Genomic DNA, 6,000 nt, shown 5'->3' with positions numbered 1-6,000 from the left:
GTTAGATGGCCTCAATCTCATCCTTTGATGCTTTGGTTTGAACAAAATATAAGTAAAACATTTTCAAAGATAAATATTTTTCATCGTTTAAAAGAATTGTAAGTAATTTTTGAGGAAAATAATTTCATTTATAAAATATTTTTCATCAAAACAAACGGAATATTGAAAAAGGAAAGTTTTTCCCCCAACATGCAGCTCCCAAATCATTTCCTGTGAATCAAGCTGCCCGAAGTTCATTTTTCTCTAAATACCCATGTCATGTCATCAATTAATGTCCAACTCCAAATAGAAGGATGAAATTGAGATATTTGAAAAATTAAGGTACTAAATTGAGTCAAAATAAAGTTTAGGGGCCATGTTGTTTATTAACTCTACAATCAATATATGGAATATGTTGCCACATTAGTCTCCGTTTGGGAAGCGGGTTGGCTTTTTAGCTTTTTGACTTTTTTGGCTATTTTAGCCTGGGCTAAAAAGTTTGGTTTGGGAAGGGTTTTTTGACTTTTTGACTTTTTGACTTTTTTTGTGAGAGAAGAATGTAATAATTATGGGTTGGATGTGATATTTTGTTTTTTGTGGCTAAAATAGTCTATTTTGTCTTTTGTGGCTAAAATAGCTAAAAAAGTCCCGTTTAGCTCTTGCCAAACGGAGACGAAGCATGTTATGGAACTTGATGTTGTGATTTTATGTTCACAGGTGCAATGAATTAACTTACAAAGAATTTGGCTTGTGAGTGGGCAAAAGATAACATCCGGAGTAATTGTGTTACACCATTTTGCATCAGAACCCCACTCTTAGAACATGTAATATTCTTCTCTCTTGCTTATTGTTATTTTAGAATCTATAAATTTTTCTTTTGGATAATTTCAATTGGGGCATTTACTCTGCAGATGCTTCGAAAAGTATAATTAGCAAATTAAAATCTCTAATTAGCAAAGTATAATGGTATACCTGCCATTTTATATTGATACACAGTCCTCATGTAACACCATTTATTAATATTTTGATTACCCTACTGGCTATGGTTGCCATTTTTGTTATTGGTATGGTAAATTATCGAGTCAAAAGTCATTTTCAGCTATAACCTCTTAAAAATAAATAAAAATAAAATAAAAATCCTCAAATAATGTGCCAAAATTTGGCAAAGGATATTCATGATAACTAGATATTTCAAAAATAAATAAATCCAATAAAGCAAAAATTGACATGAGAATTATTTGTGCAAAAATGGATGATAACCTTTGAGATCCATGATAGTATGATAAATTAAAAGTTGACATCAATTTTTGTGACAGCCCTATAAGTCAAATTAAAATATTTTTTTTAAGGTCCAAATATTTTCCCACAACATTTCACCCACTAGCTCAATTCTTAAAAGAAAATGTTTAAAATTTTAAAAATGATTTTTTCAATTTGACTTGTAATAACATTATGTGTTGGGTATCAATTTTTAATTTGTTACACAGTAATCCACACAAGGTCTTCATCTCTTGTCACATCACTATAAATTGATTTTGGAAAATAGAAAAAGAAAAGAAAAGAAAAGTTAACTTATTGATTTTTTTGGACTTTTTTAAAAAAATGTACAGAAATATATAGAGGTAATGCGAGTTAAATAAATCAAGGGCAAATTATCCACAAATCTTTTTTGAAAAATATGTGTTATATTTAATGTCAAAACCTTTTGGGTAGACCCAAAAGAACAGTGCGTATTTTTTTTCCCGTCTCTCTTTACACCTTAATTCTTCTCTTTATCTCTCTTTCTCTAATGTTCGGTAACGACAACAGCCACGACCATGATCATGATCACGAACACGCCTTCTTTCTTTTCTTTCTCTTTTTGATCTACACTCATTGGCGACTATCATTGATTGAGGTTCACCAACAACTACCGAATACCGACTCCTTTCTTTGCATTTATCGACGACAAAGGAGACAAATTTCCGACGAAAAAGATTAGTAGACATACTCAAATCTGATATAGATCTATCAAATCTGAGTAGATTTACGCCAAATCCAATTAGATCTAAACCAAAATTAGTTGCCGAAGTACAATTTTCTCTCTATATCTGTCTCTTTCTTTTGATCTCTTAGCTTTTTTACATTTTCTCTACTACAAATTTCTATCTTTTTATTTTAATGGAGAGAATTTTTAAATTCTAAATAAGTCATTTTCGAGTTTTGTTACAGGTGGTGAAAACTGTAAAATTTTACAATTTTAGTTTTTATGGTGTTGAAATAAATCATACTTTAAAACTGTAAATTTTTGTAGTTTCATAACATTATTTAGAACTGTAAAATTTTGCAGTTTCATAATATGTTTTCTAATTTGATTAATAAGGATAAATACTTAATAAAATCATATTTTGAAACTGTAACATTTTACAATTTCAAAACTTACTTTTAAATTTGATCAATATTAGAGATTATTTGCTTAAACCCTACAAAAATTAAAAATAACATATATATTTTTTTCTCCCATTATTACTGTTTGTTGTTGTTATGGTTTTTTGTTTTTGTTTTTGTTTTTGTTTTCCTTTTAGTTTATTAATATTTAGTATATTTTGTTATGTTTTTTGCTATAATTTCTCTATTTATTTATTTATTTTTTCGGATAATATTCTGGACGTTTCGGTGAGTCATGTGATATTTTTAACGTCTAGTGAATGTTCTACACATTTAGGTGACTTCCAGTGACATTCAGAATATTCTGACAATTTTTTGGTGATATTAAATATTCTGGCGAGTTTTCGATGACTGTCTAACGGAAATCCGACAGTGGTAGAATGTAACATCGTCTTTAAATTAAATTTTTTTTTTTGGTAATAATTAAAAATATATAGGACTAATTGGTACAAATATGTTGTTTTGAAACTAAATAAATTTTGAACTTTATATATAAAAATTACCGATAATTTTCCATAAATTAATAAATTAACTTTTTCTTTTCTTATTTTTCAAAACAAGCTTAAATTGTGAATGTTTAATTGGAGTCTCTAATTTTGAATGAAAGGTGAGGAAAGCAATAAAGTAGATGGGAGTAGGGGTCCGTTTCTGATTAGGAGAGAGGGTGACTACCGAAAATGGTTAGGGAATCGTAGCACGGAATGTGGTTTTGGGACCAGCAATGCTATAAGTAATTAATTTGTCATCATTACCCTCACTACACTAATATGAGGTGATAATTGAAAAAAAAAAAAAAAAAAAAAAGAAGGCACAAACTCACTGTGTTAGCAGGTGAGACTCACTGTCACATAATTAGTGGTTTAAAATATTTCTCTTTGAGGATAGCCTTTTGATTTAATAATACGTACATACATTACATACAGTCACACACACAATGATAATAATAAGAATAATGCTATATGTATCTATTATGTCATGTTTGTTTGAATGGATATGAGCTTGGGATTGGACTAATAGTCCAATAAAATTATTAATCCGATGTTTGGTTAAACAATTAAAGTACGGACTAATTATTTTAAACTTGACTATTAGTTAAGATGGGATATATAATCCAATGAATTCGTAGTCCTAGGACTATTAGTTATGGGAATGCTAATCCAGTCCGTCCAAACAAACATGACCTTAGTGTATTAATTGATGATATGATATAATTTAAGATATTTTTAATATTTGTAATTTATATAATGGTGGAGTCAATAATAATGTTCTAATTAATATTGATATACTAATTACTACATTAATTAGTAACACTAATCTAGTAATAATAGATGAATCCCCATAATAAGTGCATCCACTGATAACGTGACACGTAACGACTTCTGTGCTGGCTCAACCCTCCACGAGGTGAGAGACGTGAATTTAGGATCGAGCTGGCAGGGATTGTGGGATTTCGGTAGACGATTTTTTTGAATTTTTTATGATAAATTAAATTATTTATATTATAAAATTAGTCGAGTATGTTATTTATGTAAAAAAAATAAAATCAAAATAATTAAAAATCAACAACTCTATAATCAAATTCAATTTGTTTTATAAAAATTATATTAATCATTTATTTTTTTTTAAAAATATAAAAAATATACTTATTTAAAATATCCTAAACCATTCCTCGTCACTGACAGCAACCTTCACAAATCTGGCGAGGGCTTCGTCATCCCCAAAAAGGGAGGGTGGGTTTCAATTTACACACTTCACGTCGTCTCTCCAGTTGTTCACATTATTACTCCACATATAATTTTAATTAATTAATTAATTTTTTTTTTTGGCAATTGACACTACCAAATCGTTAAAAAAAAAAAAAATTAAAAAATCTTATAATATCATCATTTTCAACATTAAACTTCAATCCTAACTCAAAAACCAGCAGCATTGAACCCCCTCCCTCTAGACGTTTTCCCACGTCTTTCTTACAAGTTCAGAAAATATTTTTATAATGTAAATATAAATTTTTTATGCATAGAAATAAGTGTTTTAGAGCTTCTACTTCCATTTTTTTGCATAAATTTTAAAATTTTTAGCGCTCAAAATGATTCATTTTCTCTTATTCCTCCTAACTTATTGTTGTTGTGGATGTTTTTCTTTTTTTAACTGACTTCTAATGATGATTGAAGTTCAAGAAAACAATGACGGAAGAGGAAAAGTTAGACAGCAGCCACAAAGACGATGACGTTGGTGTGTTTTGGCTTTATTTTAATTCAAATCTTATTTTTTCAAACCACGTTGTAAAGTTTGATGACTTTTCTAAAATCGCAACTAATTCTTTTACAACTTCTTGTTTGTAATTTGTACAGGGTTTTATGTTTAATCCTTTATGGCATGTTTGATTGGAAGGATTAAAGCATGGGATTAGGATTATTAATCCGTGGGCCCAATCATCCTATGTTTGTTTTGATATTTTGGTTTAGGATTATTAATCCAATGGATAATTAATCCAACAAATTTGTAGGATTATTAGTAATGGGGTAGGGATGGGATAGTTAATACCACACTAATTTGATGGGATTATTAATACTTCACTATTAGTGTTGTGAATCAAACATGGCCTTAGAGCCTTATTGTTTTTCTTTTTCCTATAAGTCGTTTATTTTCACGTTAGGAGTACTAGCATATCACCTGTGCTATGCACGGATTGTATTGACAATTATCTATATATGTAAATTGTGATTTAAATTTTTTTTTTAAATGTCTTCTTTTTTTCATTTTTTATATTATATTAAAGTTTAATATTTTGATAATAATAATATGTGTTAGAATTTTCAAGGAATTAAATGTCTTTTTTTTATTATATTATATTAAAGTTTAATATTTTGATAATAATCATATGTATTGGACTTTTTAAGAATTTTTTTTTTATATTTGTTCTTAATGCATTAAAGTGTTATTATGAGAGATAATAATCATATGTGTTGGAACTTTTCAAAGAATTCATATGTGTTGGATTTCAATTTTTTTTTTTATGTTTGTTCTTAATACATTAAAGTGTTATTATGAGGGTAAGACTTGGGAGTTGAGAGAAGTTAATAAATGCTAAGATTATTTTTTTTAAAATCAAAAAATCAAGAAATTTAGATTGGGAGATCGGAGCTCCCACAAAGCTTGGGGTTAAAAACCCCCTTTTGCTTAATATATAGTATAGATTTTGAGATGATCTAAATAAGTATACTTTTTGATTTTTTTTGAAAATATATGTAAAAAAATAGAGAGATAATGTAACCAAAATAAGTGCACTTATATAAGTTATGCCAAACACTCCCTTAATATAAATGCATTACAACTTCTCAAAAAAAAAAACAAAAAAAAAAAAAAACTTCAATCCTAATTCCAACTCATCACCCATTGTCAGTCGTCGCCTTCTTCCCTCCTCTGTCCCTTCCCTTCTTCCCTCTTAAATGTGGGGTTTCAAGGTGGTGGGTCTTGCAAAGGTTGGGTCATGGTGGTCTGGCGTTGGAGAAGGGAATCACATTGGGAAATCAGGGTGGAGAGAGGTTATCAAGGTGTTAGGGGCCGGTGAAAAGGTTGTGATGCTAATGGTGG

The sequence above is a fragment of the Camellia sinensis genome, chromosome 1, assembly GCF_055761805.1.
Source record: "Camellia sinensis isolate YWXY chromosome 1, ASM5576180v1, whole genome shotgun sequence".
In the NCBI taxonomy this organism is placed as follows: domain Eukaryota; kingdom Viridiplantae; phylum Streptophyta; class Magnoliopsida; order Ericales; family Theaceae; genus Camellia; species Camellia sinensis.
This window is presented reverse-complemented; position numbering follows the sequence as displayed.